Raw genomic sequence first — 12769 nt, 5'->3', positions numbered from 1 at the left:
TGGGCGGACCTCCTATTTAACCTTGTTGGATATCCTACTAGGTCAACTTAGGTACAACATTAAAAAATGTTTATGTCCATGTCCCTATGAATGGAAAGCAGGCACACAGCGGACAACCTGTCCTGACCCATTGATGATCTTAGTTTTGTCTTAACAAGTCCTTGGGCACTGATACTCCTTTCACACTCGCATGATGTGACAGGGAACACGCATGATATGGACAAAACATTGTAAATGATGGGGTAAAGCTGGGAATCACAATGTGCAACAGAGCCCTGAAGGGTAGTAGGTGGGTTGGGTACACCTTTCAACCTAGCCTGCCATATAAAGTGCAATTTGGCAGGCAGGGACTGATGGGAAGGGAGATCATCATTGAACCATTCACAGTCACTAGCACTGACAGGAGAGGAGCACATTTGTTCAGGTATAAACTTCAATCCCATGACTGCCTTTGGCTGCAAATCACTGAATTGGGTGTCCATTTCGTTCACAAAAGTGTCAACAAAGGGAGTCGTTAGGTTTCTTGTGTAGTTTAATTCGGGTGTGGCTGCCTCGATGTTGTCTTGCTTTTAGAAAATGATTTAGTATCATATAGCAAAGTAATTCTTCATTTTTGAGTTCTTTTTAATTTCAAAAACTATGGATGAACATCAAAGAAGTTAGCCCGATTTGTAAAAATAAAAAATAAAATAAAAAAAAAAATTGCCATTCAGTGTGCAGTTGAATTTCACTGGCAATAACTTGTTACTCAAAAGGATTATCACTCTAAAGAGCTAATTCCAATTAAATTCATCAAAGAAATTACCGAAAAAATAATTATGATTGCCCATTGCGTTCGTCTTAACTCTTTAATTGCTACAAATTGAAATATTGTTTTTCACAAGTCTCATGCGGCAGCCATTTGTAAACATTTACCTATATCTAAATGTATGGATGAATTTCATTAGTTGAATGTATCTCCTTCAGCCAATCAAATAACGCAGTTTATCAAATGCAGTCAATGAAGCGTGCACTTTAGCTGACGAAGGTTAGATCGTCTGTACACATGTCTGGGGGCTAATCACACAAATCGACAGCTGTTTATGGCTTAATTAGGGACATATGACAGGAAATACACAAGTGGATTGAAACTGTAAGGGGCTCAATTTTATTTAAAATCATGTCTAGCCAACCAGCTGGGGGGGGGGGACTTTAGCCCCCAGGCCTCCCCCCACCTACATACGTGACACTTGCCTCAAATAAAGGACAAACTAATTGTATTTAACGAGAATTCAATACTGCTCCAGCAGCTGGAGTTTCACTTCTTTATATTCAATATTTCACTATAATATTGGTGTCTCAAATGAATAAGAAGTGTATGTACTAACTTGACTTCCTATATGCTATTGTATGATTTATAGGACAACTATATTAGTATTGTATATAGAGCCTTGACTTTCCATTTGTTATTGCATGATATGTGTCATAGCATACTACCTAAATATTAAATTGCATGATTATAATCACAATTGTATAAACATTGTATGCAAAACTTGACTTGCCATATGTTTTAGTATTTGTTACATAACAGTTTTAATATTGTTTACGCTATCTTGACTTCCATATATGTTTGCATCACTGAATCACTAACTGTATTAGTATTTAGAACGAACCTTATTATCTCGCATAACTCGTGAAATCCGAATCATTAATTAAATGTATGTTTAACAAAAAGTATACCTTAATGACCTTTCGACAATAATAGCAATTCATATAAATTGTAAATAAACGTTCATGAGTTATGTGTTTTTACTGTGTGCGGATCCATTAATCGAAAACCCCTCAAATACAGACCGGGTTTTTACTATTTACGTGCGTAGATTGTTTATTAAATTTGATTGCAAATAGTTATGCTTGAAAGGATAATGCCCTTCTGCGGTTCATTTTAGTTGTTCGCGTGCGAGCGATAACCGCCGCATCTGCAAAATACTAGGCTATTAATAGATGCGGGAAAATAACACTTTTGCTGATGAACACGTATAGTGGGTTGTTTCGTAACCTCGTTCATGTTGCATTCTTCTACAGCGGGGTTAAATTTAATATTTCTGGGAAACGTTATTTTGATCTCAACATAAACCGGCGATCTTTGGTATTTACGGGTGCTTACAACGCAATAGTAGAAGGTTAAGCTTGTTTATATTCACAGTTCTCAATTTATAATTTATACGGTGAACATGAGTTCACCAATTACTACATTTCTACTATAGAACACCACATAAATGCTTTATAATCGCTAAAATCGAATTTAAAAACAACTAAATATAATAAGACATATCTTTTAAAAAGGAAGTCGGCGTAAATGATGACTTTGAAATAAAGTTTGCAATTTACGTACGTTTCTAAATAGTTAAATTGAAAACAAAAGTTTAACTATTGTGTGTTTTTTTCACTTGTAAGTCGCATATTCACCGAATGAAATATGTGTTATCATTGTCAAACCGTACATTAATTGATAAAAAAATATACTACGGGAGTGCACAATCTTTGTGTTATAGAATGCCTTATTTTGAGTATATTCCTTCACCATCAAAATATATCGTTATTTGATATTTGATTGACACGCAGTTTTCTTTCGATACATTTAAATCACACGTTCATAGCCGCGTCATGCGAAAATGGGTCTTACGCGTTTTGGCTAGCTTATCTTAAGCCTAGAATGTGCATTTGCGCAGTCTGGTCAGATGCGATGCTGTTCGATGTAAAGTCAGTCAATGTGCAGGCCTTGAAAAATCCACTTGACCGCTCGAATATGCGAGTGAAGTTGACGGTCGGGCGAGTAAAGTTTGTTAGATACTTGACCGACCAGGCAAGTGCTGTTGTTCTGGTTTAAAAATATAAATTCAGTTCCAGAACTCCTGCCACATCGATACAAATTGCGAACTATTTTTCGAACGAACTAAAATAGGTTAAGTACACAAAGAAACTGCACTTTCGTTATGTTGATGTATATGACGCAACGGGCACTGTAAAAAATATTATTGAAATCGGCTGCTTTCGTTTCGTAGATGTCAGGAAGTTAGTAAAACTAATCGGTATTTCTAGGAAAATCCTAGATAAATGTATTATTCATTTGAATGCTTAGACCGAGTTATTACGGCATATCGGGACTCAACTTGCGTAAAACACTTGCTCAATTAACCGTTTAACTCCACCTCCGTTCTCTGCAAAAGATTCGAAAGGCGGTGCTATGCACGTGCGTTTACGTAATTGGACGATTGTAATTGAGTAACAAACAAACGTTTGGTTCGGTATATTGATTGCTAGACAAAGAAAGCTAATTTTGTCGGCGATAAATGTGTTTCTTTATGGCTTCAGACAGTAGCCGGCTTTCCTGTGATAACGTCAAACTGTCAATGCATGCAGAGTGCAAATTTTCACATGACTTGTACTGATGCCATTGACTCTTTGTTTGCAATTTCAAAAAATTAATAATCTTACATTAAACTTTGGATTTAATTATCGAAATAAAGCAAAACTGAAGTAAAAATGTGAATATACTAATTTGCGTCATTTAGAATACGACGGTATGCGTCGTAAACCAGAAGTTTTCATGACAACAAAATCTTTTACAACCATTACTGCCACGACGCGGAATCGATCAACCTTGATTTTTATTTTAAAAAAAACATAAATGATCTCATAAGTCGAGACTATAGTTTTTAATCAATTTTTGGGTAAAACAAGAGCCGTGTTCGTGAAACACAATGCACTCTACTGCGCTTTGAAGCCGCACGGCAGCTATTTTAGAAACAATGTTATATTTTGAATGTAAAGGTCACATATTCCTTGACCTTTGACTTAGTGACTTCAAACCATGTTTGATATTAGATCTCAATGAGAAGCATGTACATGTGTAGTTTAAAGAACATAGGCACAAGAGTTTTCATTTTATGAGCAAGGTTAAAGTTTTGGGACAGACACACATATACAATGACAGACAGTCAGACAAAAAACAATATACCCCGATCATTCGATTTGGGGGCATACACATCTCGACTTATGACTGTATTTTTACGGTATAGTATTGACTTATAGATATTTGTTTATTACAATAATACAAAGTCAGATGATAGTTTAAGTTAGAAAAGGGTTCTGGTTTATCATTACTATAAACATAGATATTTGTTTTTAATGCAGGGCGAGAAGATTCAAGTGAAGCGCGAGTGGATTGTTAGGCCTACTCGCCCTATAGGGCGAGTGGCTCTGGAATTTTTTTTCAACTAAGAAGCAACTGAGAACTTATTCAATAAAAGACGAACAATAACAAGCATACCCTAATTAAATAATTATATTGTTGTTTCAGGTAAAAGCTGACCATTTTTGCAACATTAAAATCTGAAATTCAAAGAAAAGGCACATTTGTTCAATGCCTTTGCAGTAGTTCCGTTGCGCTTTCAGTACTATAACAGAAAGCGCACACTTTCGGTTACTCTGGTAACCCCTGACATGATAAACTAATGGTTTAATATTAGGACGTCCACTTGAAGTTTTGGGTTATCGTCCACATTTATCTTTGAATGTCTAAGATAAGATTGTTGACGTTAAATATTTATCTCGGCCTAAGATAGTTACAAAATTAGGAAGGAATTTATATATAGGAAGTAACATACTTAAATTAATATAAACCTAGTTCTTCTTGAATGATTGAATGATTAGTCATTTGACCTTTTATGAGAACATGCGTACAGCTCGAAGTTCTTCCTGGTTAAGGAAAAAAACATGTCTAAACGATTATATCCCACGTTTGTGTATACACCCGATTTCAATCAACCAAATACATCGTTACAAACATGAAACCTGTCAACATCGACATCGAATTGCATGTATTTTGTGGAGAAATGCTCAAAACAAAAAAAAAACTTACCACCATTTGGGCGGACCAGAAGTTGAGTAATGACGATTGGAGTAAAGAGAGAGAAAGGGTTACATGCACTAATTGTTTTCACCTTAGTGACTGTCGAACTGGTCTTATGGTAGCAGACCACAGAAGAAACACACTCTCTCGGAGCCGCGGACGCCTTCTTGATCTCCACCAAGCTCAATTCAGAAAACAACGAACCTGTAATCATAAAAAACATATTCACTGCACACAAGTAGTCTGAAACTTACATTTAAGATAAAAAAGCATATGGAACCTGTTCAGGTGATACTATTAACAAAAATGAAAGAACGGCAAGGCCGCAAACAGGGGCTTCAAAATCAACTTTTTACCATGTACGAAAATGGCGGGGAACGAATGAAACGTAATGATAGCCTTCTTTTGGAATGATATTTGTACACGAAAAACATAGCACAACCCATTAAACCATAAATGCATACCATGTTTCCTAGTGGTTTTCGCGCAATACTTCACACTACTAGCAATTCCAGCTTAAAAGTAACCCAAAATCAAAAATGACTACCGCAGTTGTCTTTTCTGGGTAACAAAGAACAAAAGATATGGGAAGAGGTCATGACCCCACATTTTCTCATTTGAAAATGGTCATATGCTTAGGATTTAATGCAATTTGGGGGTACCTATGACCCTCAAATTTGACATTGAAACCTACCCTTTTCCAAAATTTCTATTTCTTTACCGGGGCACATTCGAATATTCAGCTTCCTGGTGTGCTACTAATGCTAGCAATTGAAATTGTATAGTGTATAACAGAGTTGTTAAAATAAGGGCACATTATTAGGACTGCGTTATCGTTTCATCAGGATAATTTGCATGTTCCATTATCAAGTTGAATACTATCGGGCTAAGTTTGCATTTGAAACAAGTTATTATTTAAATAAATGTACAACGTGGGGTTCATGTAACGTTCAATATTTTTGTAAATGAAAGATATGTTTTAGTGTTGATATGGTTTGATCAATTAGTTTTTATGTTAATTGAGAAAACATACGTTCTTCATCAATTTAACTATGTACTGAACATATGCCATATGCATATTCGAGGATAGGGTTAGGGTTATATTTGTTTGTATTGGTCCCTGATATAATCGAGGGTATAAAGCTAGATTATTTAAAGAGACCTTTTCACAGATTTTGGCATATTTTTAAGTTGATCATTAAATGCTTTGAATTGATAAATGTAAACATCGGAACTAATGTTTTACAAAATAAAACAAAAATGAAATTGCTGACAGGAACAAAAAAATATTCCACAACCAGGCTCGAATACTGAACCTTCGAATAAAAGTCTAGCGCTAGTCAACCTCTCGACGATCCGTGCTCACGAGGTACACGATGTATTTTAAAACCGTATATAGGCAATCCTCGTAATGTCACAAACTAAAACGTTAACAACAGAACTTCCCAAAGTATACAATCGTTTCGCGTTTGTAACGCTTTATAATTTTCAGGTTCTAAATCGTCAAAAGATGTTTGTAATAAATATTTTAGAGGATGGTAAATGATAAGCATTACCATTTTTTGCAAAAAAAATATTAACAACGAAAATGTGTAAATCTGAAACAATAATTTTCAATTTCATCAATTTATCAAAACGTGAAAAGGTCCTTTTAATATTCACATAGAAAATAGTGCTTACATACGCACACGCAATTATTAAGTAAATGGAAAAACAACAACAACAACAAAACAACAAGAAAGAACAAAGACATGTGTATAATTATAATAAAACATGAACACGGACAGCTGACAAATTAACATATATTTCCCTTTTACTGATCTTGTTTAGTAAAAGCGAAATCATAAGCTTGAACGAGGGATGCCACACATAATTAACGCTGAAATGGTGGCTCATGTACGATATAAAAGTTACCGCGTTTACCCTTAGGTACACTGCAATGTGCCCTGGGTACGGAAATACGCTAAGAGGCAACCGACTATACCCCGGGATACTCTGTATTATACATTTTATGTAACCCGGGTACTTTGTTGTATACTTCAGAGTACCACGGGTCCTTTGAAATAATAAATGAGCCAAATATCACCAATCAAGCGTAATTAACTATTGAGACGTAATAACTTCACATCATCATCATCATCATCATCATCATCATCATCATCATCATCATCATCATCATCATCATCATCATCATCATCATCATCATCATCATCATCATCATTATTATCATCATATATGCATATTCATTTTAACTAATATTCACATATATATTCATATGCATATTCATCATCATCATCATCATCATCATCATCATCATCATCATCATCATCATCATCATCATCATCATCATCATCATCATCATCATCATCATCATCATCATCATCATCATCATCATCATCATCATTATCATCATCATCATCATCACCACCACCACCACCACCATCATCATCATCATCATCATCATCATCTTCATCTTCATCATCATCATCATCATCATCATCATCATCATCATCATCATCATAATCATCATCATCATCATCATCACCATCATCATCATCATTATCATCATTATCATCATCATCATCATCATCATCATCATCATCATCATCATCATCATCATCATCATCATCATCATCATCATCATCATCATCATCATCGTCATCATCATCATCTACTATATAACTATTACTACTTCTTTTGAGCTAGATAATTTACAATCTTTATTTTACCTGTTTGCGTTTTAACTGTAGGCGACGACAGTAGAAAAACACAGTGTCCAATATCACGATAACGATACGTAAGTCACAAGTTTTTTTATATATTGTATTTAATAATTCTTCTCTATAAAGTATTTCGCGTTATTTTTCAATAAATTTGGTTGATGCGCAGACTGAGACAGGGCGTTAACACTTCCGCTATGACACACAGCGTCTGACACACCACGTGATGTTTGGAGCGATTGTAGATTGGTTCATGTCTTTTTCATATACGCAAGGGTTTGTCTGCTTAAAGAGACTACGACACTAAGCATTTTTAACCGCACAATATTGTAGAAAATTTTGGAAAAATAAACCAATGAACATTTGAATGAAAAGGTCAAATACATACAAACTCAAGATTCACTTATTCTAAATGGTGAGCCTTGTAATTAAAATCTGCATTGGCTCTAGCCCCGATGGATTCTATCTACCATCAAACAAACGCCTAAACGAAAACTTCACCATTAAACCAAATTTATGTCGTAAGTTCTCAACCTACAACATGAATTACTCAACTATCCGAGTGCATTCTAGATTAAAAGCAAGAAATACGATAGATTGTACTGAATTCATTCGTGCCATATTTTAGTGCATTTTGCATCAAACAGTATTCATGTAAAATTACCTGTGAAACACGAACAACTTTAAAAGTAAATAAAAAGGAGTAAACTCGAGTTGGAATTTCATACCATATTTTATTAAACGAGTTCTTGAATTTTGTAAATAAGCTTACCAATACATTGCCTGGACGAGCTTTATTATGAATGGTATGGAATGACAACGTTGTCATATAACTTTGTGTATCACAATCTTTTAAATTTGCACAGACAATTAATATTTACGTAAACGTTATGATCAACACCGGAAAGATGTTTGCATGCAGTGATGTCAGTCCTTTTACGTTGCATTATTTCAGCAAAATACCTACGCGATTGGTGTGTCAAACAAACAGTAACTCGGTAAAATACTCAACAAGCTATAATACACATGTTTAAGATAAAAGTATTTAATACTGACAACTTAAATTAGAAACAATGTTCAGCTTGTGAAGAAAAGCAAGTACATGTAAGACATATTGCGTAACATTCATTTCGATATTCTTGAAAAACCAAAGTGTTTTATAAACGTTACTTTATTACATTAATGACCTTTCAGCAACACAGCAGTATTTCATACAGGCATTCTCATTATGGTTATACACACATTTTTAGTAATAAGTGTTTTGCAAACAATCTCATTATTTCCATTAGTGAAAATTGTCGTATGGGGCATTAAGGAATCATACGTTAATTCGCATTTAAGATTATCTTCACTGTATTTTTTAAAGGCGGATTTGAGTGTTCATTCAGTATGAAGACATGTCGTTAAACATGTGTCTTTTTGGATTAAGTGCAGTTCAGTTTAAGCATTTTTCTTTGATGGTAACAGGTCCGCTTGACAATTCTCAGGTGACATTTCTGAAGGTAAATACACCCTTAAAAGACTTTCACACACAACAATAAATACAAGTAGGCTCTTTTCTTGGAATCAAGCGTTAACACCTATTTATTGAGCAGTATATGTCAAAGTTTTAGCATGAAACTATGGTAACTAATTTAGAACAATTCAGTAGATACACCAGTTTTGTTCTCAACCTTCGATATGAAAGTTGTCAAATGTAGTGCTATATAATAAAACTGAAATAAAAATATTGATTTAAAGCAACAATATGAATTGTGCAACTTTAAGAGTTGTTGTTTTTGTATATGTTTCGAACTTACCATGCTAAACTATCACAATCACTTAATTATGTAGTGAGCGCAATGTAAGGACCAAAGTGTTACTTTCGTACTAAAACTTCCTTATGTAGTTTATACATCGCAGATTTGATCTAACTATCTACATGTACATGGTCGGCGACTGAATTGATACATCCGTTCTGCGTTTTGACGACAATGTTAATCATTCCTCTCTTATCATCATCATCATCATCATCATCATCATCATCATCATCATCATCATCATCATCATCATCATCATCATCATCATCATCATCATCATCATCATCATCATCATCATCATCATCATCATCATCATCATCATCATTATCATCATCATCATCATCATCATCGCCATCATCTTCATCATCATTATCATCATCATTATCATGGATATGAACTTGTACTGTAAAGATAATTAAATAACAACAAATAATGAAGAAGAAAATACTTCAAATCATATAACTGCATATTGCCAACATTAACCAAATTAAAAGCGATCATGTCAACTACAAATAAATATGAACTACTTCAAATTGCAAAATATATTTACGATGCAAATAGACTAAGGGAAGAATTCATAAGCATTTAACTTTTGCACAAAAATAATTATTATTGCTTCAAACGTCGATGGGAATTTAATTACAAATTGACTTTACTCATTGTCTGTATATATGACATTATTCAACTTTTCTCATCGATAACATACAGCATTTGATTTGTTGGTTGTGTTTGTTAAAAACTAGTTTTACTATGTTAAACTTTTTTTATCGATAACATGCACCATTTTATTTATTGGTTGTGCATGTGAAATATTGGTATTACTATGTTAATAGTAAAAATAGTTGTCTCGTTTGCCAAAAAGCATGCGCTATTGTAATAGTGTAATACCTATATATATTAAATAGTTTTATCATATTGCCAAAAAGCGACTTCATTATACTATTTACATGTATTTAAATAAATATGTAATGACCATCAAACACTAACATTACCATCACGATCGTTGATCTGTAATACAAATATCTTTCTTCCTTCGTATTCAACTATCAATCACAGCAATCTTTACCTGAAAATTTACCATTTGCTTTATCAAATTGTAGGCTAGAAGCTTATGTGAAGCTTAATTGCCGAAATATATGTTGTTGTTGTTGTATTTAAGTACTTTCGTATCATAGTTGGATCGCATTAGAGACCTGCTTCATTTAAAATGATCGTTGTTTAATTAATGAGCCAGCTTTGAACATGTAAATGTTTTTTCTCGTTTGGATTTTTCCACGTTTTTTCCACGATTCAGCACTATTCGTGATTTATTTAAGAAAAATGTTAGTAAATTATTAACTATTTTAACTTGTATATATACAAGATATATAAGGTTGAATTGTGCGACTAATAAAATAACACCCGGCCATATGAGTCTATATGTCACATGAGCAAAAGATAATCGGTGAATAAATAACCAAGGTACTGTGCCTATCCTTCTAATTCTAATCTGGTCAGATGATTATTAAAATGCACACAAACCAAAATTGTGTGTGTTTTAAGCGTACATAAGCATCTTTAAGAATGGGTTCGTTTATTTGTGTAAAACAGTATTCTAAAACAAGTTTATCTCCTACTGAGAAACGACGCCGACAGCGGATCCAATTATACCGAAAACAGTTGTGCGTCACAAATTTACGCAAATTTATGGATTGATGATGAACGTATTATTTTTTCAATAGAAAGCATACCAATTATAATATTAGTCGATCAATTTAAACTAAATTGGTTAAGTAGCATTAATCAATCTGACAGACTTAGCACATATTGTACGTTTAAAACCAAATTTGAATTTGGACCTTTTTTGCACATAATCAAACAAAATAAATATAGAATGACACAAAGTAAAATTAGGCTATCATCGCATAGTCTAGAAATTGAACAAGGCCGTTATTATAATAAAGAGAGAGCAGAACGAAAATGCAGAATATGTTGAACAAGTTTAATAAAAAACGAATATCGTTTCATGTACCAGTGATATAAGCTCCTTACAATCAATACAAATCTGGTGAATAAGTTGGTCACCCACCGCTTTTCCAACAGGCAACAGCGGCACTGTTTAATACGTTAAATAACTCTTCTCCAACCGTCACATCAGAAAAAACATCGTTGCTTGAAAATAAAATATTAAAATCTTCAAAAAGGGGTCCGGAGTAATATAACTATCATTTCGTCGATCATTTATCTGTTTTATTTCATTTCAAAACTGTTGAGGTTGCGACTTTGAATATGTGCGAAAATCGTTGTCGCATGTTAAATGTATGTTTATCAATTATTTTTGTTTAATTACAATGCGTCTACGATGCTAAAAAATACAGCCCGATAATCAGGCGAGCGGTCAGCGTAAAATAATCGATTGGCACGCCTGTAGCTACGAGGCGCAACTTTAAATTCGTTTAGAAACCATTGGGACCTATATTACCGTCCAGGTATTTTTTTAGAATTAACTAGAGCTTTGTCACAGACGTGACGTATACCCCCACGTGCCGCATTGACACATACTATTTTGCATGCTGTCTTCACAAAACAAGAGAAGCTAAATTATGACGATTTTTAAGAATTATTATGCCATGATCATTTATGGCAATTTTTGACCTTTGAACTCAAAGTGTGACCTTGATATCAACATAATTCATTCGTGCGACACACCTTCCAATGATGGTGATTAAATGATTTTAAAATCTCGCAAAGAACGAAATAGTTATGGTCCAGAGAAGCTAATTTATGGCCTTATTTGACATTTGAATTCAAAGTGTGACCTTGGAGATGTCAACTTAATTCTTTCGCGCGACACACCGTCCAATGATTGTAAACAAATGTTCCAAATGATTTTAAAATCTCACAATAAACGACATGGTTATGGCCCAGACAAGCTCATTTATGGCCATGTTTGACCTTTGATCTCAAAGTGTGACCTTTGTCTTGGAGATAACAACGTACTTCTTTCGCGCGACACACCGTCCAATGAGGGTGATCTATTGTGCCAAATGATTTTAAAATCTCACAATGAACGACATAGTTATTGCCCGGACAAGCTCATGTATGGCCGTTTTTGACCTTTGAACTTAAAGTGTGACCTTGATCTTGCAGATATCGATGCAATTCTGTCGCGCGACACACCGTCCAATGATGGTGAACAAATGTGCCAAATGATTTTAAAATCTAACAATAAATGTCAAAGTTATGGCCTGGACAAGCTCATTTATGACCATGTTTGACCTTTGAACTCGAAGTGTGACCTTGATCTTTGAGATATCGACGTAATTCTTTCGCGTGACACACCGTCCTGTGATGGTGAACAAATGTGCCAAAAGATT

General features: G+C 34.3%; 1 protein-coding gene across 33 annotated transcripts in view; it reads right to left on the bottom strand.

Annotated features, from left to right (window-relative positions):
* Positions 1-12769, bottom strand: part of LOC127881542 (uncharacterized) — a 533182-nt gene that overhangs the window by 357449 nt on the left and 162964 nt on the right. For 2 of the 33 annotated variants that reach the window (XM_052429472.1, XM_052429504.1), the window contains exons 1-2: positions 7624-7803; positions 4986-5098 (exon numbers count right to left, since the gene is read on the bottom strand). The exons of 30 other annotated variants lie outside the window; for them this stretch is intronic. The gene's annotated coding sequence lies outside the window, so the exon portion shown is untranslated. Of the gene's footprint in view, positions 1-4985; positions 5099-5358; positions 5380-7623; positions 7804-12769 lie in introns of those variants that run through there. One more of the 33 variants, XM_052429474.1, reaches the window with a different exon arrangement.

Source organism: Dreissena polymorpha, chromosome 5 (assembly GCF_020536995.1).
Source record: "Dreissena polymorpha isolate Duluth1 chromosome 5, UMN_Dpol_1.0, whole genome shotgun sequence".
In the NCBI taxonomy this organism is placed as follows: domain Eukaryota; kingdom Metazoa; phylum Mollusca; class Bivalvia; order Myida; family Dreissenidae; genus Dreissena; species Dreissena polymorpha.
The sequence above is the reverse complement of the archived record's forward strand: the minus strand, read 5'-3'. Positions and strand labels throughout refer to the sequence as shown.